This window comes from Amblyomma maculatum, unplaced genomic scaffold (genome assembly GCF_055883805.1).
Source record: "Amblyomma maculatum isolate TAMU_Amacu unplaced genomic scaffold, ASM5588380v1 scaffold_23, whole genome shotgun sequence".
Classification (NCBI taxonomy): domain Eukaryota; kingdom Metazoa; phylum Arthropoda; class Arachnida; order Ixodida; family Ixodidae; genus Amblyomma; species Amblyomma maculatum.
In genome coordinates this window covers 3,041,675-3,066,034 of record NW_028146748.1, presented here as the reverse complement: position 1 = coordinate 3,066,034, position 24,360 = coordinate 3,041,675, and the positions used below count along the sequence as shown (strand labels likewise).

The following is a 24,360-nucleotide window of genomic DNA, read 5'->3' as shown; positions in this document are numbered from 1 at the left end:
GGGAGCTGTGCGTGGCGTTCCTTGACTTCAGCAACGCCTTTGGATCTGTCGCCCACAATGCCCTCATCGACGCACTACGTGGAGCAGGCGCCGGCAGCGACTTCTGTTCGATCGTCGCTGACCTCTACAGGGACAACACCACCACCATCGTAGGACAAGAAGGGTCAACACGGCCGATCGCTATTTCTGCAGGGATTCGACAGGGATGCCCACTGAGCGGGCTCTTGTTTAATTTTGTCATTGACCCTGTTTTGCGTGCTGTGCAGGGAGGCGAGAGGCAGCACAACATCCTGGCCTACGCCGATGACCTCACCCCCCTGGCCAATGACCCGGAGATGCTTCAAGCCCGCATTAATACTGTTGAATCCCTTTCTTCTAGGCTGGGATTACAGCTTAACCCAGCGAAGTGCCGCACTCTTCATCTGAGCGGCAAAACACCGGTTGGTACAAGACTGACCCCTTTCTTTATTGCAGGAGCTGAGATCCCAATTATCCAGGATTTTGAAAGCCAGACATTCCTGGGCCGCCCTGTAGGGTTCAACGTCTTCCCGGACAGAGCTACTGTGGACCAGGCCATCAACACCGGCCGCCGCCTGCTTAGCTCAATGCTCGCCCCTTGGCAGAGATTGGACGCTGTGAAAACATTTGTATATCCAGCGCTCAATTTCTCCATGCGGTGCGGTGTGTTGGGCAAGTCAGAGTGGGCACGCCTCGACGATGCACTGCGGCCACTAATCAAAAAATCCCTTTATCTTCCAGGAACCGCAGCCAATGAATACCTCTACGGCAGTGCAGCATCGGGCTCGGTCGGCATCCCCCTCGCAGCGGAGCTGAGCGACATCTGCCGCATTGACAATGCATTTAAGCTCCTCTCCTCTCTTGATCTAGAGGTGCGAGATCTAGCGCTGCATGCCGTTACTGCCATCACGACGAAGAGACTACGCCGACCAGCCACGGATGAGGACATCGCTGCCTACCTGACAGGGGAGACGGAGGGAGACTTCCGAGCTAGGGCAACGCAGCTTCAGTCTGTATGGACGGAGGCTCGCAAAGCTTCCCGGCGCCTGGCGGTCACGTGGGAGATGCAAGAGGGGGGCCCCAGCATCACTCGCGCCGACGTGACCGTCACGCAGAAGCAGCGCACGAAAGTGGTGAGGACACTTCGGAGCATCGCTATGCGCGCACGAGATCACAATCTCCACGAAAAGCCTAACCAGGGGAAAGTGATGGAGTGCGTAGCAGCCGACCGTAGCAGTTCCCACTTCATGAGGACGGGGCGCTTCACTCGCTTCTGCGATTGGCGCTTCGTGCACCGTGCGAGGCTGAACCTGCTGCCCCTCAACGGAGCCAGGCCGTGGGATGTCGCTGCTGACCAGCGGTGTCGGAGATGCGGGCAAGACAAGGAATCCCTCCCGCATGTTCTCTGCCACTGCATGCGCCAGAGCGTCGCCTACACCAGCCGACACAACAGGATCGTCGACCGGCTGAAGACAGCCGCTGAGAAGCGATTCACCGTCACCCATGAGAACCGGCCCGTGGGTGACACGAACCTCCGCCCAGATCTTGTTCTGGCGCGCGGGGAAACAGCGATTGTCATCGATGTCACATGTCCCTTTGACAATCGCAAAACCGCCTTCGATGCTGCACGGGAGAGTAAGATCGCCAAGTACGAACCCGTTCGCCAATACCTGCTCCGGAAATTCCAGCGGGTCAGCATCGAGGCAGTCGTTGTTGGGGCCCTGGGCTCCTGGGACCCCAACAATGACAAAGTGATGAGGCGCCTCTGTAGCAAACGCTACATGCGTCTCTTCAAGAAGCTGGCGGTGAGCGATACCATCGCAGCTTCTCGTGAAGTCTATGCTAAACACGTAGCTGCAAATTGAAGGGCTCGCACTTCGGTGGACTTCAGCAGCTCGAGTTAGAAAGACTTCCTACATGCACAACTATACACTCACCCCACACCAGGAATAAAACTTTACAGATGAGATTTCCCCTAAAAAGGAATGAACAACAACAGTAGGTGTCTGCAATAAAACTGCTAGGAAATGTACAAAACATTTCTGAAAAACACTCTGTTCTTAACAGCTTAATATCTGTTACGGGTTCTAATTGTACCCATGATATTAAACTGATTTTTGTAGCGCGGCGGAGTGTTCGGGGCTTGCTCCAACTCCGCCACGGGTCGACCCGGTACTGCACTACTTCCGGGACCGGCCCAGCATCTCCCCCTTTTGGGGGGAGAAGGCACAATTGAAAAAAAACAGAAAAACTGCTTTGTTTTGTTCTAGAAATTTTTGGACTTTTTTTTTCCGACTTTTTTTTCCGACTTTTTTTTCCGACTTTTTTTTCCGACTTTTTTTTCCGACTTTTTTTCCGACTTTTTTTTCCGACTTTTTTTTCCGACTTTTACTGTTATGTGGTTGGTTTTACAGAGTGTAGTAATTATTTACGCAACTGTAAATAATTATTAATAATTGTTTATGTAGCCAATGTGGTTGGTTTTACAGAGTGTGGTAATAATTAGTAAGTATACTATGCAACTATAAATAATTAGTAATAAAAGTTTACCTAGCCATTGTGGTTGGTTTTACAGTGTGGTAATAATTAGTAATTATATTTACGCAACTGTAAATAATTAGTAATAATAGTTTACCTAGCAATTGTGGTTGGTTTTACAGAGTGTGGTTATAATTAGTAATTATATTCACGCAACTGTCAATAATTAGTAATAATTATTTACGCAACTGTAAATAATTATTAATAATTGTTTATGTAGCCAATGTGGTTGGTTTTACAGAGTGTGGTAATAATTAGTAAGTATACTATGCAACTATAAATAATTAGTAATAATTGTTTATCTAGCCAATATGGTTGGTTTTACAGTGTGGTAATAATTAGTAATTATATTTTCGCAACTGTAAATAATTAGTAATAATAGTTTACCTAGCCATTGTGGTTGGTTTTACAGTGTGGAAGTAATTGGTAATTATATTTACGCAAATGTAAATAATTAGTATTAAAAGTTTACCTAGCCATTGTGGTTGGTTTTACAGTGTGGTAATAATTAGTAATTATATTTACGCAACTGTAAATAATTAGTAATAACAGTTTACCTAGCAATTGTGGTTGGTTTTACAGAGTGCGGTTATAATTAGTAATTATATTCACGCAACTGTCAATAATTAGTAATAATTGTTTACCTAGCCAATGTGGTTGGTTTTAAAGAGTGTAGTAATTATTTACGACTGTAAATAATTATTAATAATTGTTTATGTAGCCAATGTGGTTGGTTTTACAGAGTGTGGTAATAATTAGTAAGTACACTATGCAACTATAAATAATTAGTAATAATTGTTTATCTAGCCAATGTGGTTGGTTTTACAGTGTGGTAATAATTAGTAATTATATTTTCGCAACTGTAAATAATTAGTAATAATAGTTTACCTAGCCATTGTGGTTGGTTTTGCAGAGTGTGGAAGTAATTGGTAATTATATTTACGCAAATGTAAATAATTAGTATTAAAAGTTTACCTAGCCATTGTGGTTGGTTTTACAGTGTGGTAATAATTAGTAATTATATTTACGCAACTGTAAATAATTAGTAATAATTGTTTACCTAGCCAATGTGGTTGGTTTTACAGAGTGTAGTAATTATTTACGCAACTGTAAATAATTATTAATAATTGTTTATGTAGCCAATGTGGTTGGTTTTACAGAGTGTGGTAATAATTAGTAAGTATACTATGCAACTATAAATAATTAGTAATAATTGTTTATCTAGCCAATGTGGTTGGTTTTACAGTGTGGTAATAATTAGTAATTATATTTTCGCAACTGTAAATAATTAGTAATAGTTTACCTAGCCATTGTGGTTGGTTTTGCAGAGTGTGGAAGTAATTGGTAATTATATTTACGCAAATGTAAATAATTAGTATTAAAAGTTTACCTAGCCATTGTGGTTGGTTTTACAGTGTGGTAATAATTAGTAATTATATTTACGCAACTGTAAATAATTAGTAATAATTGTTTACCTAGCCAATGTGGTTGGTTTTACAGAGTGTAGTAATTATTTACGCAACTGTAAATAATTATTAATAATTGTTTATCTAGCCAATGTGGTTGGTTTTACAGAGTGTGGTAATAATTAGTAAGTATACTATGCAACTATAAATAATTAGTAATAATTGTTTATCTAGCCAATGTGGTTGGTTTTACAGTGTGGTAATAATTAGTAATTATATTTTCGCAACTGTAAATAATTAGTAATAGTTTACCTAGCCATTGTGGTTGGTTTTGCAGAGTGTGGAAGTAATTGGTAATGATATTTACGCAAATGTAAATAATTAGTATTAAAAGTTTACCTAGCCATTGTGGTTGGTTTTACAGTGTGGTAATAATTAGTAATTATATTTACGTAACTGTAAATAATTAGTAATAATTGTTTACCTAGCCAATGTGGTTGGTTTTACAGAGTGTAGTAATTATTTACGCAACTGTAAATAATTATTAATAATTGTTTATGTAGCCAATGTGGTTGGTTTTACAGAGTGTGGTAATAATTAGTAAGTATACTATGCAACTATAAATAATTAGTAATAATTGTTTATCTAGCCAATGTGGTTGGTTTTACAGTGTGGTAATAATTAGTAATTATATTTTCGCAACTGTAAATAATTAGTAATAATTGTTTACCTAGCCAATATTGAGTAATTAGTGCAATAACCAGGACATAGCATATAAATAATTATTTACTTATTTATTTCCTTTTTAATTAGTAACTGCTCATTGATTGACATATGGACATATAAGCTATGCATTTGCACATACTGTGGTGTTGCTCTGTGATTGGTCGACACCTCCACGACGTCTTCCCTTCGCGACCAATAAGTGCTGTGGCAAAAATGTGACACTTTTGCTAACGACAACTATGAGGCAATAAAGGCTTTTGCCTTAATAGCAGTAGGTATCTGCAATAAAGCATTGCTTGCAAATGTACAAAACATTTCTGGAAAACACTGTTTTAACAGCTTGATATCAGTTGCCAGTTGTAATTTGTAACCCTGACATTATACTATTTTTTGTAATGCGGCAGAGCATTCTGGGCTTGCTGTACCTCTGCCACGGGTCTACCCGGTACTGCACTACTTCCGGGACTAGCTAAGCGACTCACGGTTTTTGGGGGAGGACAATCACAACTCAAAGATGAGGCCAACTAACTTTTTTCATTCGAGCTCACTGCTATCCATGTGCCTAACACAGCAATCCTCTCAATGCCTGTCTTATTGCATTGTTGGGCGCCTCGTGCATGCAGTGACACCTTGGGTTACTTTTTCCGCATGTCATTGCATGTGAGTCCATTATTTGAGGCAATAAAGAATGGTTTGATTAAGAATCCCCTTCAAGGGATGTGTCGAGATTTGGTAAACCATAGCTCAAGTGCTACAAACAAAAAACGGTGGACCGACGCTGTTTCTGCAACAACCGATAAGTGGCACCACTTGGGCATACATTTTTGATGGGATCGAACTGCAGTTCCTTGTCAATTTATCGCTTCTCGGCCTTTTGGCTAAGATCAAAGTGTAGTATCTTAACAGCTTAATATATGTTAGGGGTTCTAATTGTACCCATGATATTAAACTGATTTTTGTAGCGCGGCGGAGTGTTCGGGGCTTGCTCCAACTCCGCCACGGGTCGACCCGGTACTGCACTACTTCCGGGACCGGCCCAGCATCTCCCCCTTTTGGGGGGAGAAGGCACAATTGAAAAAAAACAGAAAAACTGCTTTGTTTTGTTCTAGAAATTTTTGGACTTTTTTTTTCCGACTTTTTTTTCCGACTTTTTTTTTCCGACTTTTTTTTCCGACTTTTTTTTCCGACTTTTTTTTCCGACTTTTTTTTCCGACTTTTTTTTCCGACTTTTTTTTCCGACTTTTTTTTCCGACTTTTTTTTCCGACTTTTACTGTTATGTGGTTGGTTTTACAGAGTGTAGTAATTATTTACGCAACTGTAAATAATTATTAATAATTGTTTATGTAGCCAATGTGGTTGGTTTTACAGAGTGTGGTAATAATTAGTAAGTATACTATGCAACTATAAATAATTAGTAATAAAAGTTTACCTAGCCATTGTGGTTGGTTTTACAGTGTGGTAATAATTAGTAATTATATTTACGCAACTGTAAATAATTAGTAATAATAGTTTACCTAGCAATTGTGGTTGGTTTTACAGAGTGTGGTTATAATTAGTAATTATATTCACGCAACTGTCAATAATTAGTAATAATTATTTATGCAACTGTAAATAATTATTAATAATTGTTTATGTAGCCAATGTGGTTGGTTTTACAGAGTGTGGTAATAATTAGTAAGTATACTATGCAACTATAAATAATTAGTAATAATTGTTTATCTAGCCAATGTGGTTGGTTTTACAGTGTGGTAATAATTAGTAATTATATTTTCGCAACTGTAAATAATTAGTAATAATAGTTTACCTAGCCATTGTGGTTGGTTTTACAGTGTGGAAGTAATTGGTAATTATATTTACGCAAATGGCTCCTCTTTCTCTCTTTCCACTTTCATTCCCACCTTCCTCCCTTCCCTTACAGCGCGGTTCGGGTGTCCACAGAGCAAGTGTGACAGTTACTGCGCCTTTCCCTTCCTGTGAACCAATTTATTTATTTATTAAAAGTTTACCTAGCCATTGTGGTTGGTTTTACAGTGTGGTAATAATTAGTAATTATATTTACGCAACTGTAAATAATTAGTAATAACAGTTTACCTAGCAATTGTGGTTGGTTTTACAGAGTGTGGTTATAATTAGTAATTATATTCACGCAACTGTCAATAATTAGTAATAATTGTTTACCTAGCCAATGTGGTTGGTTTTAAAGAGTGTAGTAATTATTTACGACTGTAAATAATTATTAATAATTGTTTATGTAGCCAATGTGGTTGGTTTTACAGAGTGTGGTAATAATTAGTAAGTACACTATGCAACTATAAATAATTAGTAATAATTGTTTATCTAGCCAATGTGGTTGGTTTTACAGTGTGGTAATAATTAGTAATTATATTTTCGCAACTGTAAATAATTAGTAATAATAGTTTACCTAGCCATTGTGGTTGGTTTTGCAGAGTGTGGAAGTAATTGGTAATTATATTTACGCAAATGTAAATAATTAGTATTAAAAGTTTACCTAGCCATTGTGGTTGGTTTTACAGTGTGGTAATAATTAGTAATTATATTTACGCAACTGTAAATAATTAGTAATAATTGTTTACCTAGCCAATGTGGTTGGTTTTACAGAGTGTAGTAATTATTTACGCAACTGTAAATAATTATTAATAATTGTTTATGTAGCCAATGTGGTTGGTTTTACAGAGTGTGGTAATAATTAGTAAGTATACTATGCAACTATAAATAATTAGTAATAATTGTTTATCTAGCCAATGTGGTTGGTTTTACAGTGTGGTAATAATTAGTAATTATATTTTCGCAACTGTAAATAATTAGTAATAGTTTACCTAGCCATTGTGGTTGGTTTTGCAGAGTGTGGAAGTAATTGGTAATTATATTTACGCAAATGTAAATAATTAGTATTAAAAGTTTACCTAGCCATTGTGGTTGGTTTTACAGTGTGGTAATAATTAGTAATTATATTTACGCAACTGTAAATAATTAGTAATAATTGTTTACCTAGCCAATGTGGTTGGTTTTACAGAGTGTAGTAATTATTTACGCAACTGTAAATAATTATTAATAATTGTTTATGTAGCCAATGTGGTTGGTTTTACAGAGTGTGGTAATAATTAGTAAGTATACTATGCAACTATAAATAATTAGTAATAAAAGTTTACCTAGCCATTGTGGTTGGTTTTACAGTGTGGTAATAATTAGTAATTATATTTACGCAACTGTAAATAATTAGTAATAATAGTTTACCTAGCAATTGTGGTTGGTTTTACAGAGTGTGGTTATAATTAGTAATTATATTCACGCAACTGTCAATAATTAGTAATAATTATTTACGCAACTGTAAATAATTATTAATAATTGTTTATGTAGCCAATGTGGTTGGTTTTACAGAGTGTGGTAATAATTAGTAAGTATACTATGCAACTATAAATAATTAGTAATAATTGTTTATCTAGCCAATGTGGTTGGTTTTACAGTGTGGTAATAATTAGTAATTATATTTTCGCAACTGTAAATAATTAGTAATAATAGTTTACCTAGCCATTGTGGTTGGTTTTACAGTGTGGAAGTAATTGGTAATTATATTTACGCAAATGTAAATAATTAGTATTAAAAGTTTACCTAGCCATTGTGGTTGGTTTTACAGTGTGGTAATAATTAGTAATTATATTTACGCAACTGTAAATAATTAGTAATAACAGTTTACCTAGCAATTGTGGTTGGTTTTACAGAGTGTGGTTATAATTAGTAATTATATTCACGCAACTGTCAATAATTAGTAATAATTGTTTACCTAGCCAATGTGGTTGGTTTTAAAGAGTGTAGTAATTATTTACGACTGTAAATAATTATTAATAATTGTTTATGTAGCCAATGTGGTTGGTTTTACAGAGTGTGGTAATAATTAGTAAGTACACTATGCAACTATAAATAATTAGTAATAATTGTTTATCTAGCCAATGTGGTTGGTTTTACAGTGTGGTAATAATTAGTAATTATATTTTCGCAACTGTAAATAATTAGTAATAATAGTTTACCTAGCCATTGTGGTTGGTTTTGCAGAGTGTGGAAGTAATTGGTAATTATATTTACGCAAATGTAAATAATTAGTATTAAAAGTTTACCTAGCCATTGTGGTTGGTTTTACAGTGTGGTAATAATTAGTAATTATATTTACGCAACTGTAAATAATTAGTAATAATTGTTTACCTAGCCAATGTGGTTGGTTTTACAAAGTGTAGTAATTATTTACGCAACTGTAAATAATTATTAATAATTGTTTATGTAGCCAATGTGGTTGGTTTTACAGAGTGTGGTAATAATTAGTAAGTACACTATGCAACTATAAATAATTAGTAATAATTGTTTATCTAGCCAATGTGGTTGGTTTTACAGTGTGGTAATAATTAGTAATTATATTTTCGCAACTGTAAATAATTAGTAATAATAGTTTACCTAGCCATTGTGGTTGGTTTTGCAGAGTGTGGAAGTAATTGGTAATTATATTTACGCAAATGTAAATAATTAGTATTAAAAGTTTTCCTAGCCATTGTGGTTGGTTTTACAGTGTGGTAATAATTAGTAATTATATTTACGCAACTGTAAATAATTAGTAATAATTGTTTACCTAGCCAATGTGGTTGGTTTTACAGAGTGTAGTAATTATTTACGCAACTGTAAATAATTATTAATAATTGTTTATGTAGCCAATGTGGTTGGTTTTACAGAGTGTGGTAATAATTAGTAAGTATACTATGCAACTATAAATAATTAGTAATAATTGTTTATCTAGCCAATGTGGTTGGTTTTACAGTGTGGTAATAATTAGTAATTATATTTTCGCAACTGTAAATAATTAGTAATAGTTTACCTAGCCATTGTGGTTGGTTTTGCAGAGTGTGGAAGTAATTGGTAATTATATTTACGCAAATGTAAATAATTAGTATTAAAAGTTTACCTAGCCATTGTGGTTGGTTTTACAGTGTGGTAATAATTAGTAATTATATTTACGTAACTGTAAATAATTAGTAATAATTGTTTACCTAGCCAATGTGGTTGGTTTTACAGAGTGTAGTAATTATTTACGCAACTGTAAATAATTATTAATAATTGTTTATGTAGCCAATGTGGTTGGTTTTACAGAGTGTGGTAATAATTAGTAAGTATACTATGCAACTATAAATAATTAGTAATAATTGTTTATCTAGCCAATGTGGTTGGTTTTACAGTGTGGTAATAATTAGTAATTATATTTTCGCAACTGTAAATAATTAGTAATAATTGTTTACCTAGCCAATATTGAGTAATTAGTGCAATAACCAGGACATAGCATATAAATAATTATTTACTTATTTATTTCCTTTTTAATTAGTAACTGCTCATTGATTGACATATGGACATATAAGCTATGCATTTGCACATACTGTGGTGTTGCTCTGTGATTGGTCGACACCTCCACGACGTCTTCCCTTCGCGACCAATAAGTGCTGTGGCAAAAATGTGACACTTTTGCTAACGACAACTATGAGGCAATAAAGGCTTTTGCCTTAATAGCAGTAGGTATCTGCAATAAAGCATTGCTTGCAAATGTACAAAACATTTCTGGAAAACACTGTTTTAACAGCTTGATATCAGTTGCCAGTTGTAATTTGTAACCCTGATATTATACTATTTTTTGTAATGCGGCAGAGCATTCTGGGCTTGCTGTACCTCTGCCACGGGTCTACCCGGTACTGCACTACTTCCGGGACTAGCTAAGCGACTCACGGTTTTTGGGGGAGGACAATCACAACTCAAAGATGAGGCCAACTAACTTTTTTCATTCGAGCTCACTGCTATCCATGTGCCTAACACAGCAATCCTCTCAATGCCTGTCTTATTGCATTGTTGGGCGCCTCGTGCATGCAGTGACACCTTGGGTTACTTTTTCCGCATGTCATTGCATGTGAGTCCATTATTTGAGGCAATAAAGAATGGTTTGATTAAGAATCCCCTTCAAGGGATGTGTCGAGATTTGGTAAACCATAGCTCAAGTGCTACAAACAAAAAACGGTGGACCGACGCTGTTTCTGCAACAACCGATAAGTGGCACCACTTGGGCATACATTTTTGATGGGATCGAACTGCAGTTCCTTGTAAATTTATCGCTTCTCGGCCTTTTGGCTAAGATCAAAGTGTAGTATCTGTTCTTAACAGCTTAATATCTGTTACGGGTTCTAATTGTACCCATGATATTAAACTGATTTTTGTAGCGCGGCGGAGTGTTCGGGGCTTGCTCCAACTCCGCCACGGGTCGACCCGGTACTGCACTACTTCCGGGACCGGCCCAGCATCTCCCCCTTTTGGGGGGAGAAGGCACAATTGAAAAAAAACAGAAAAACTGCTTTGTTTTGTTCTAGAAATTTTTGGACTTTTTTTTTCCGACTTTTTTTTCCGACTTTTTTTTCCGACTTTTTTTTCCGACTTTTTTTTCCGACTTTTACTGTTATGTGGTTGGTTTTACAGAGTGTAGTAATTATTTACGCAACTGTAAATAATTATTAATAATTGTTTATGTAGCCAATGTGGTTGGTTTTACAGAGTGTGGTAATAATTAGTAAGTATACTATGCAACTATAAATAATTAGTAATAAAAGTTTACCTAGCCATTGTGGTTGGTTTTACAGTGTGGTAATAATTAGTAATTATATTTACGCAACTGTAAATAATTAGTAATAATAGTTTACCTAGCAATTGTGGTTGGTTTTACAGAGTGTGGTTATAATTAGTAATTATATTCACGCAACTGTCAATAATTAGTAATAATTATTTATGCAACTGTAAATAATTATTAATAATTGTTTATGTAGCCAATGTGGTTGGTTTTACAGAGTGTGGTAATAATTAGTAAGTATACTATGCAACTATAAATAATTAGTAATAATTGTTTATCTAGCCAATGTGGTTGGTTTTACAGTGTGGTAATAATTAGTAATTATATTTTCGCAACTGTAAATAATTAGTAATAATAGTTTACCTAGCCATTGTGGTTGGTTTTACAGTGTGGAAGTAATTGGTAATTATATTTACGCAAATGGCTCCTCTTTCTCTCTTTCCACTTTCATTCCCACCTTCCTCCCTTCCCTTACGGCGCGGTTCGGGTGTCCACAGAGCAAGTGTGACAGTTACTGCGCCTTTCCCTTCCTGTGAACCAATTTATTTATTTATTAAAAGTTTACCTAGCCATTGTGGTTGGTTTTACAGTGTGGTAATAATTAGTAATTATATTTACGCAACTGTAAATAATTAGTAATAACAGTTTACCTAGCAATTGTGGTTGGTTTTACAGAGTGTGGTTATAATTAGTAATTATATTCACGCAACTGTCAATAATTAGTAATAATTGTTTACCTAGCCAATGTGGTTGGTTTTAAAGAGTGTAGTAATTATTTACGACTGTAAATAATTATTAATAATTGTTTATGTAGCCAATGTGGTTGGTTTTACAGAGTGTGGTAATAATTAGTAAGTACACTATGCAACTATAAATAATTAGTAATAATTGTTTATCTAGCCAATGTGGTTGGTTTTACAGTGTGGTAATAATTAGTAATTATATTTTCGCAACTGTAAATAATTAGTAATAATAGTTTACCTAGCCATTGTGGTTGGTTTTGCAGAGTGTGGAAGTAATTGGTAATTATATTTACGCAAATGTAAATAATTAGTATTAAAAGTTTACCTAGCCATTGTGGTTGGTTTTACAGTGTGGTAATAATTAGTAATTATATTTACGCAACTGTAAATAATTAGTAATAATTGTTTACCTAGCCAATGTGGTTGGTTTTACAGAGTGTAGTAATTATTTACGCAACTGTAAATAATTATTAATAATTGTTTATGTAGCCAATGTGGTTGGTTTTACAGAGTGTGGTAATAATTAGTAAGTATACTATGCAACTATAAATAATTAGTAATAATTGTTTATCTAGCCAATGTGGTTGGTTTTACAGTGTGGTAATAATTAGTAATTATATTTTCGCAACTGTAAATAATTAGTAATAGTTTACCTAGCCATTGTGGTTGGTTTTGCAGAGTGTGGAAGTAATTGGTAATTATATTTACGCAAATGTAAATAATTAGTATTAAAAGTTTACCTAGCCATTGTGGTTGGTTTTACAGTGTGGTAATAATTAGTAATTATATTTACGCAACTGTAAATAATTAGTAATAATTGTTTACCTAGCCAATGTGGTTGGTTTTACAGAGTGTAGTAATTATTTACGCAACTGTAAATAATTATTAATAATTGTTTATGTAGCCAATGTGGTTGGTTTTACAGAGTGTGGTAATAATTAGTAAGTATACTATGCAACTATAAATAATTAGTAATAAAAGTTTACCTAGCCATTGTGGTTGGTTTTACAGTGTGGTAATAATTAGTAATTATATTTACGCAACTGTAAATAATTAGTAATAATAGTTTACCTAGCAATTGTGGTTGGTTTTACAGAGTGTGGTTATAATTAGTAATTATATTCACGCAACTGTCAATAATTAGTAATAATTATTTATGCAACTGTAAATAATTATTAATAATTGTTTATGTAGCCAATGTGGTTGGTTTTACAGAGTGTGGTAATAATTAGTAAGTATACTATGCAACTATAAATAATTAGTAATAATTGTTTATCTAGCCAATGTGGTTGGTTTTACAGTGTGGTAATAATTAGTAATTATATTTTCGCAACTGTAAATAATTAGTAATAATAGTTTACCTAGCCATTGTGGTTGGTTTTACAGTGTGGAAGTAATTGGTAATTATATTTACGCAAATGGCTCCTCTTTCTCTCTTTCCACTTTCATTCCCACCTTCCTCCCTTCCCTTACGGCGCGGTTCGGGTGTCCACAGAGCAAGTGTGACAGTTACTGCGCCTTTCCCTTCCTGTGAACCAATTTATTTATTTATTAAAAGTTTACCTAGCCATTGTGGTTGGTTTTACAGTGTGGTAATAATTAGTAATTATATTTACGCAACTGTAAATAATTAGTAATAACAGTTTACCTAGCAATTGTGGTTGGTTTTACAGAGTGTGGTTATAATTAGTAATTATATTCACGCAACTGTCAATAATTAGTAATAATTGTTTACCTAGCCAATGTGGTTGGTTTTAAAGAGTGTAGTAATTATTTACGACTGTAAATAATTATTAATAATTGTTTATGTAGCCAATGTGGTTGGTTTTACAGAGTGTGGTAATAATTAGTAAGTACACTATGCAACTATAAATAATTAGTAATAATTGTTTATCTAGCCAATGTGGTTGGTTTTACAGTGTGGTAATAATTAGTAATTATATTTTCGCAACTGTAAATAATTAGTAATAATAGTTTACCTAGCCATTGTGGTTGGTTTTGCAGAGTGTGGAAGTAATTGGTAATTATATTTACGCAAATGTAAATAATTAGTATTAAAAGTTTACCTAGCCATTGTGGTTGGTTTTACAGTGTGGTAATAATTAGTAATTATATTTACGCAACTGTAAATAATTAGTAATAATTGTTTACCTAGCCAATGTGGTTGGTTTTACAGAGTGTAGTAATTATTTACGCAACTGTAAATAATTATTAATAATTGTTTATGTAGCCAATGTGGTTGGTTTTACAGAGTGTGGTAATAATTAGTAAGTATACTATGCAACTATAAATAATTAGTAATAATTGTTTATCTAGCCAATGTGGTTGGTTTTACAGTGTGGTAATAATTAGTAATTATATTTTCGCAACTGTAAATAATTAGTAATAGTTTACCTAGCCATTGTGGTTGGTTTTGCAGAGTGTGGAAGTAATTGGTAATTATATTTACGCAAATGTAAATAATTAGTATTAAAAGTTTACCTAGCCATTGTGGTTGGTTTTACAGTGTGGTAATAATTAGTAATTATATTTACGCAACTGTAAATAATTAGTAATAATTGTTTACCTAGCCAATGTGGTTGGTTTTACAGAGTGTAGTAATTATTTACGCAACTGTAAATAATTATTAATAATTGTTTATGTAGCCAATGTGGTTGGTTTTACAGAGTGTGGTAATAATTAGTAAGTATACTATGCAACTATAAATAATTAGTAATAAAAGTTTACCTAGCCATTGTGGTTGGTTTTACAGTGTGGTAATAATTAGTAATTATATTTACGCAACTGTAAATAATTAGTAATAATAGTTTACCTAGCAATTGTGGTTGGTTTTACAGAGTGTGGTTATAATTAGTAATTATATTCACGCAACTGTCAATAATTAGTAATAATTATTTATGCAACTGTAAATAATTATTAATAATTGTTTATGTAGCCAATGTGGTTGGTTTTACAGAGTGTGGTAATAATTAGTAAGTATACTATGCAACTATAAATAATTAGTAATAATTGTTTATCTAGCCAATGTGGTTGGTTTTACAGTGTGGTAATAATTAGTAATTATATTTTCGCAACTGTAAATAATTAGTAATAATAGTTTACCTAGCCATTGTGGTTGGTTTTACAGTGTGGAAGTAATTGGTAATTATATTTACGCAAATGGCTCCTCTTTCTCTCTTTCCACTTTCATTCCCACCTTCCTCCCTTCCCTTACGGCGCGGTTCGGGTGTCCACAGAGCAAGTGTGACAGTTACTGCGCCTTTCCCTTCCTGTGAACCAATTTATTTATTTATTAAAAGTTTACCTAGCCATTGTGGTTGGTTTTACAGTGTGGTAATAATTAGTAATTATATTTACGCAACTGTAAATAATTAGTAATAACAGTTTACCTAGCAATTGTGGTTGGTTTTACAGAGTGTGGTTATAATTAGTAATTATATTCACGCAACTGTCAATAATTAGTAATAATTGTTTACCTAGCCAATGTGGTTGGTTTTAAAGAGTGTAGTAATTATTTACGACTGTAAATAATTATTAATAATTGTTTATGTAGCCAATGTGGTTGGTTTTACAGAGTGTGGTAATAATTAGTAAGTACACTATGCAACTATAAATAATTAGTAATAATTGTTTATCTAGCCAATGTGGTTGGTTTTACAGTGTGGTAATAATTAGTAATTATATTTTCGCAACTGTAAATAATTAGTAATAATAGTTTACCTAGCCATTGTGGTTGGTTTTGCAGAGTGTGGAAGTAATTGGTAATTATATTTACGCAAATGTAAATAATTAGTATTAAAAGTTTACCTAGCCATTGTGGTTGGTTTTACAGTGTGGTAATAATTAGTAATTATATTTACGCAACTGTAAATAATTAGTAATAATTGTTTACCTAGCCAATGTGGTTGGTTTTACAGAGTGTAGTAATTATTTACGCAACTGTAAATAATTATTAATAATTGTTTATGTAGCCAATGTGGTTGGTTTTACAGAGTGTGGTAATAATTAGTAAGTATACTATGCAACTATAAATAATTAGTAATAATTGTTTATCTAGCCAATGTGGTTGGTTTTACAGTGTGGTAATAATTAGTAATTATATTTTCGCAACTGTAAATAATTAGTAATAGTTTACCTAGCCATTGTGGTTGGTTTTGCAGAGTGTGGAAGTAATTGGTAATTATATTTACGCAAATGTAAATAATTAGTATTAAAAGTTTACCTAGCCATTGTGGTTGGTTTTACAGTGTGGTAATAATTAGTAATTATATTTACGCAACTGTAAATAATTAGTAATAATTGTTTACCTAGCCAATGTGGTTGGTTTTACAGAGTGTAGTAATTATTTACGCAACTGTAAATAATTATTAATAATTGTTTATGTAGCCAATGTGGTTGGTTTTACAGAGTGTGGTAATAATTAGTAAGTATACTATGCAACTATAAATAATTAGTAATAAAAGTTTACCTAGCCATTGTGGTTGGTTTTACAGTGTGGTAATAATTAGTAATTATATTTACGCAACTGTAAATAATTAGTAATAATAGTTTACCTAGCAATTGTGGTTGGTTTTACAGAGTGTGGTTATAATTAGTAATTATATTCACGCAACTGTCAATAATTAGTAATAATTATTTATGCAACTGTAAATAATTATTAATAATTGTTTATGTAGCCAATGTGGTTGGTTTTACAGAGTGTGGTAATAATTAGTAAGTATACTATGCAACTATAAATAATTAGTAATAATTGTTTATCTAGCCAATGTGGTTGGTTTTACAGTGTGGTAATAATTAGTAATTATATTTTCGCAACTGTAAATAATTAGTAATAATAGTTTACCTAGCCATTGTGGTTGGTTTTACAGTGTGGAAGTAATTGGTAATTATATTTACGCAAATGGCTCCTCTTTCTCTCTTTCCACTTTCATTCCCACCTTCCTCCCTTCCCTTACGGCGCGGTTCGGGTGTCCACAGAGCAAGTGTGACAGTTACTGCGCCTTTCCCTTCCTGTGAACCAATTTATTTATTTATTAAAAGTTTACCTAGCCATTGTGGTTGGTTTTACAGTGTGGTAATAATTAGTAATTATATTTACGCAACTGTAAATAATTAGTAATAACAGTTTACCTAGCAATTGTGGTTGGTTTTACAGAGTGTGGTTATAATTAGTAATTATATTCACGCAACTGTCAATAATTAGTAATAATTGTTTACCTAGCCAATGTGGTTGGTTTTAAAGAGTGTAGTAATTATTTACGACTGTAAATAATTATTAATAATTGTTTATGTAGCCAATGTGGTTGGTTTTACAGAGTGTGGTAATAATTAGTAAGTACACTATGCAACTATAAATAATTAGTAATAATTGTTTATCTAGCCAATGTGGTTGGTTTTACAGTGTGGTAATAATTAGTAATTATATTTTCGCAACTGTAAATAATTAGTAATAATAGTTTACCTAGCCATTGTGGTTGGTTTTGCAGAGTGTGGAAGTAATTGGTAATTATATTTACGCAAATGTAAATAATTAGTATTAAAAGTTTACCTAGCCATTGTGGTTGGTTTTACAGTGTGGTAATAATTAGTAATTATATTTACGCAACTGTAAATAATTAGTAATAATTGTTTACCTAGCCAATGTGGTTGGTTTTACAGAGTGTAGTAATTATTTACGCAACTGTAAATAATTATTAATAATTGTTTATGTAGCCAATGTGGTTGGTTTTACAGAGTGTGGTAATAATTAGTAAGTATACTATGCAACTATAAATAATTAGTAATAATTGTTTATCTAGCCAATGTGGTTGGTTTTACAGTGTGGTAATAATTAGTAATTATATTTTCGCAACTGTAAATAATTAGTAATAGTTTACCTAGCCATTGTGGTTGGTTTTGCAGAGTGTGGAAGTAATTGGTAATTATATTTACGCAAATGTAAATAATTAGTATTAAAAGTTTACCTAGCCATTGTGGTTGGTTTTACAGTGTGGTAATAATTAGTAATTATATTTACGCAACTGTAAATAATTAGTAATAATTGTTTACCTAGCCAATGTGGTTGGTTTTACAGAGTGTAGTAATTATTTACGCAACTGTAAATAATTATTAATAATTGTTTATGTAGCCAATGTGGTTGGTTTTACAGAGTGTGGTAATAATTAGTAAGTATACTATGCAACTATAAATAATTAGTAATAAAAGTTTACCTAGCCATTGTGGTTGGTTTTACAGTGTGGTAATAATTAGTAATTATATTTACGCAACTGTAAATAATTAGTAATAATAGTTTACCTAGCAATTGTGGTTGGTTTTACAGAGTGTGGTTATAATTAGTAATTATATTCACGCAACTGTCAATAATTAGTAATAATTATTTATGCAACTGTAAATAATTATTAATAATTGTTTATGTAGCCAATGTGGTTGGTTTTACAGAGTGTGGTAATAATTAGTAAGTATACTATGCAACTATAAATAATTAGTAATAATTGTTTATCTAGCCAATGTGGTTGGTTTTACAGTGTGGTAATAATTAGTAATTATATTTTCGCAACTGTAAATAATTAGTAATAATAGTTTACCTAGCCATTGTGGTTGGTTTTACAGTGTGGAAGTAATTGGTAATTATATTTACGCAAATGGCTCCTCTTTCTCTCTTTCCACTTTCATTCCCACCTTCCTCCCTTCCCTTACGGCGCGGTTCGGGTGTCCACAGAGCAAGTGTGACAGTTACTGCGCCTTTCCCTTCCTGTGAACCAATTTATTTATTTATTAAAAGTTTACCTAGCCATTGTGGTTGGTTTTACAGTGTGGTAATAATTAGTAATTATATTTACGCAACTGTAAATAATTAGTAATAACAGTTTACCTAGCAATTGTGGTTGGTTTTACAGAGTGTGGTTATAATTAGTAATTATATTCACGCAACTGTCAATAATTAGTAATAATTGTTTACCTAGCCAATGTGGTTGGTTTTAAAGAGTGTAGTAATTATTTACGACTGTAAATAATTATTAATAATTGTTTATGTAGCCAATGTGGTTGGTTTTACAGAGTGTGGTAATAATTAGTAAGTACACTATGCAACTATAAATAATTAGTAATAATTGTTTATCTAGCCAATGTGGTTGGTTTTACAGTGTGGTAATAATTAGTAATTATATTTTCGCAACTGTAAATAATTAGTAATAATAGTTTACCTAGCCATTGTGGTTGGTTTTGCAGAGTGTGGAAGTAATTGGTAATTATATTTACGCAAATGTAAATAATTAGTATTAAAAGTTTACCTAGCCATTGTGGTTGGTTTTACAGTGTGGTAATAATTAGTAATTATATTTACGCAACTGTAAATAATTAGTAATAATTGTTTACCTAGCCAATGTGGTTGGTTTTACAGAGTGTAGTAATTATTTACGCAACTGTAAATAATTATTAATAATTGTTTATGTAGCCAATGTGGTTGGTTTTACAGAGTGTGGTAATAATTAGTAAGTATACTATGCAACTATAAATAATTAGTAATAATTGTTTATCTAGCCAATGTGGTTGGTTTTACAGTGTGGTAATAATTAGTAATTATATTTTCGCAACTGTAAATAATTAGTAATAGTTTACCTAGCCATTGTGGTTGGTTTTGCAGAGTGTGGAAGTAATTGGTAATTATATTTACGCAAATGTAAATAATTAGTATTAAAAGTTTACCTAGCCATTGTGGTTGGTTTTACAGTGTGGTAATAATTAGTAATTATATTTACGCAACTGTAAATAATTAGTAATAATTGTTTACCTAGCCAATGTGGTTGGTTTTACAGAGTGTAGTAATTATTTACGCAACTGTAAATAATTATTAATAATTGTTTATGTAGCCAATGTGGTTGGTTTTACAGAGTGTGGTAATAATTAGTAAGTATACTATGCAACTATAAATAATTAGTAATAAAAGTTTACCTAGCCATTGTGGTTGGTTTTACAGTGTGGTAATAATTAGTAATTATATTTACGCAACTGTAAATAATTAGTAATAATAGTTTACCTAGCAATTGTGGTTGGTTTTACAGAGTGTGGTTATAATTAGTAATTATATTCACGCAACTGTCAATAATTAGTAATAATTATTTATGCAACTGTAAATAATTATTAATAATTGTTTATGTAGCCAATGTGGTTGGTTTTACAGAGTGTGGTAATAATTAGTAAGTATACTATGCAACTATAAATAATTAGTAATAATTGTTTATCTAGCCAATGTGGTTGGTTTTACAGTGTGGTAATAATTAGTAATTATATTTTCGCAACTGTAAATAATTAGTAATAATAGTTTACCTAGCCATTGTGGTTGGTTTTACAGTGTGGAAGTAATTGGTAATTATATTTACGCAAATGGCTCCTCTTTCTCTCTTTCCACTTTCATTCCCACCTTCCTCCCTTCCCTTACGGCGCGGTTCGGGTGTCCACAGAGCAAGTGTGACAGTTACTGCGCCTTTCCCTTCCTGTGAACCAATTTATTTATTTATTAAAAGTTTACCTAGCCATTGTGGTTGGTTTTACAGTGTGGTAATAATTAGTAATTATATTTACGCAACTGTAAATAATTAGTAATAACAGTTTACCTAGCAATTGTGGTTGGTTTTACAGAGTGTGGTTATAATTAGTAATTATATTCACGCAACTGTCAATAATTAGTAATAATTGTTTACCTAGCCAATGTGGTTGGTTTTAAAGAGTGTAGTAATTATTTACGACTGTAAATAATTATTAATAATTGTTTATGTAGCCAATGTGGTTGGTTTTACAGAGTGTGGTAATAATTAGTAAGTACACTATGCAACTATAAATAATTAGTAATAATTGTTTATCTAGCCAATGTGGTTGGTTTTACAGTGTGGTAATAATTAGTAATTATATTTTCGCAACTGTAAATAATTAGTAATAATAGTTTACCTAGCCATTGTGGTTGGTTTTGCAGAGTGTGGAAGTAATTGGTAATTATATTTACGCAAATGTAAATAATTAGTATTAAAAGTTTACCTAGCCATTGTGGTTGGTTTTACAGTGTGGTAATAATTAGTAATTATATTTACGCAACTGTAAATAATTAGTAATAATTGTTTACCTAGCCAATGTGGTTGGTTTTACAGAGTGTAGTAATTATTTACGCAACTGTAAATAATTATTAATAATTGTTTATGTAGCCAATGTGGTTGGTTTTACAGAGTGTGGTAATAATTAGTAAGTATACTATGCAACTATAAATAATTAGTAATAATTGTTTATCTAGCCAATGTGGTTGGTTTTACAGTGTGGTAATAATTAGTAATTATATTTTCGCAACTGTAAATAATTAGTAATAGTTTACCTAGCCATTGTGGTTGGTTTTGCAGAGTGTGGAAGTAATTGGTAATTATATTTACGCAAATGTAAATAATTAGTATTAAAAGTTTACCTAGCCATTGTGGTTGGTTTTACAGTGTGGTAATAATTAGTAATTATATTTACGCAACTGTAAATAATTAGTAATAATTGTTTACCTAGCCAATGTGGTTGGTTTTACAGAGTGTAGTAATTATTTACGCAACTGTAAATAATTATTAATAATTGTTTATGTAGCCAATGTGGTTGGTTTTACAGAGTGTGGTAATAATTAGTAAGTATACTATGCAACTATAAATAATTAGTAATAAAAGTTTACCTAGCCATTGTGGTTGGTTTTACAGTGTGGTAATAATTAGTAATTATATTTACGCAACTGTAAATAATTAGTAATAATAGTTTACCTAGCAATTGTGGTTGGTTTTACAGAGTGTGGTTATAATTAGTAATTATATTCACGCAACTGTCAATAATTAGTAATAATTATTTATGCAACTGTAAATAATTATTAATAATTGTTTATGTAGCCAATGTGGTTGGTTTTACAGAGTGTGGTAATAATTAGTAAGTATACTATGCAACTATAAATAATTAGTAATAATTGTTTATCTAGCCAATGTGGTTGGTTTTACAGTGTGGTAATAATTAGTAATTATATTTTCGCAACTGTAAATAATTAGTAATAATAGTTTACCTAGCCATTGTGGTTGGTTTTACAGTGTGGAAGTAATTGGTAATTATATTTACGCAAATGGCTCCTCTTTCTCTCTTTCCACTTTCATTCCCACCTTCCTCCCTTCCCTTACGGCGCGGTTCGGGTGTCCACAGAGCAAGTGTGACAGTTACTGCGCCTTTCCCTTCCTGTGAACCAATTTATTTATTTATTAAAAGTTTACCTAGCCATTGTGGTTGGTTTTACAGTGTGGTAATAATTAGTAATTATATTTACGCAACTGTAAATAATTAGTAATAACAGTTTACCTAGCAATTGTGGTTGGTTTTACAGAGTGTGGTTATAATTAGTAATTATATTCACGCAACTGTCAATAATTAGTAATAATTGTTTACCTAGCCAATGTGGTTGGTTTTAAAGAGTGTAGTAATTATTTACGACTGTAAATAATTATTAATAATTGTTTATGTAGCCAATGTGGTTGGTTTTACAGAGTGTGGTAATAATTAGTAAGTACACTATGCAACTATAAATAATTAGTAATAATTGTTTATCTAGCCAATGTGGTTGGTTTTACAGTGTGGTAATAATTAGTAATTATATTTTCGCAACTGTAAATAATTAGTAATAATAGTTTACCTAGCCATTGTGGTTGGTTTTGCAGAGTGTGGAAGTAATTGGTAATTATATTTACGCAAATGTAAATAATTAGTATTAAAAGTTTACCTAGCCATTGTGGTTGGTTTTACAGTGTGGTAATAATTAGTAATTATATTTACGCAACTGTAAATAATTAGTAATAATTGTTTACCTAGCCAATGTGGTTGGTTTTACAGAGTGTAGTAATTATTTACGCAACTGTAAATAATTATTAATAATTGTTTATGTAGCCAATGTGGTTGGTTTTACAGAGTGTGGTAATAATTAGTAAGTATACTATGCAACTATAAATAATTAGTAATAATTGTTTATCTAGCCAATGTGGTTGGTTTTACAGTGTGGTAATAATTAGTAATTATATTTTCGCAACTGTAAATAATTAGTAATAGTTTACCTAGCCATTGTGGTTGGTTTTGCAGAGTGTGGAAGTAATTGGTAATTATATTTACGCAAATGTAAATAATTAGTATTAAAAGTTTACCTAGCCATTGTGGTTGGTTTTACAGTGTGGTAATAATTAGTAATTATATTTACGCAACTGTAAATAATTAGTAATAATTGTTTACCTAGCCAATGTGGTTGGTTTTACAGAGTGTAGTAATTATTTACGCAACTGTAAATAATTATTAATAATTGTTTATGTAGCCAATGTGGTTGGTTTTACAGAGTGTGGTAATAATTAGTAAGTATACTATGCAACTATAAATAATTAGTAATAAAAGTTTACCTAGCCATTGTGGTTGGTTTTACAGTGTGGTAATAATTAGTAATTATATTTACGCAACTGTAAATAATTAGTAATAATAGTTTACCTAGCAATTGTGGTTGGTTTTACAGAGTGTGGTTATAATTAGTAATTATATTCACGCAACTGTCAATAATTAGTAATAATTATTTACGCAACTGTAAATAATTATTAATAATTGTTTATGTAGCCAATGTGGTTGGTTTTACAGAGTGTGGTAATAATTAGTAAGTATACTATGCAACTATAAATAATTAGTAATAATTGTTTATCTAGCCAATGTGGTTGGTTTTACAGTGTGGTAATAATTAGTAATTATATTTTCGCAACTGTAAATAATTAGTAATAATAGTTTACCTAGCCATTGTGGTTGGTTTTACAGTGTGGAAGTAATTGGTAATTATATTTACGCAAATGTAAATAATTAGTATTAAAAGTTTACCTAGCCATTGTGGTTGGTTTTACAGTGTGGTAATAATTAGTAATTATATTTACGCAACTGTAAATAATTAGTAATAACAGTTTACCTAGCAATTGTGGTTGGTTTTACAGAGTGTGGTTATAATTAGTAATTATATTCACGCAACTGTCAATAATTAGTAATAATTGTTTACCTAGCCAATGTGGTTGGTTTTAAAGAGTGTAGTAATTATTTACGACTGTAAATAATTATTAATAATTGTTTATGTAGCCAATGTGGTTGGTTTTACAGAGTGTGGTAATAATTAGTAAGTACACTATGCAACTATAAATAATTAGTAATAATTGTTTATCTAGCCAATGTGGTTGGTTTTACAGTGTGGTAATAATTAGTAAT

The 24,360-nt window shown here is 32.4% G+C and overlaps 2 non-coding genes and 3 pseudogenes across 2 annotated transcripts; all 5 read left to right on the top strand.

Moving 5' to 3' along the window:
• Nucleotides 1-2,051: 2,051 nt before the first annotated feature.
• LOC146171348 (U2 spliceosomal RNA) lies at nt 2,052-2,224 on the top strand (annotated as a pseudogene).
• A 2,772-nt stretch (nt 2,225-4,996) lies between these two features.
• Nucleotides 4,997-5,167, top strand: LOC146171347 (U2 spliceosomal RNA; annotated as a pseudogene).
• Nucleotides 5,168-5,546: 379 nt separating this feature from the next.
• Nucleotides 5,547-5,733, top strand: LOC146171346 (U2 spliceosomal RNA). The gene has a single exon (XR_014702975.1). It is a non-coding gene; the product is annotated as a U2 spliceosomal RNA (small nuclear RNA).
• Nucleotides 5,734-10,290: 4,557 nt separating this feature from the next.
• LOC146171345 (U2 spliceosomal RNA) lies at nt 10,291-10,461 on the top strand (annotated as a pseudogene).
• A 379-nt stretch (nt 10,462-10,840) lies between these two features.
• On the top strand, nt 10,841-11,032 carry LOC146171344 (U2 spliceosomal RNA). The gene has a single exon (XR_014702965.1). It is a non-coding gene; the product is annotated as a U2 spliceosomal RNA (small nuclear RNA).
• Nucleotides 11,033-24,360: the final 13,328 nt, after the last annotated feature.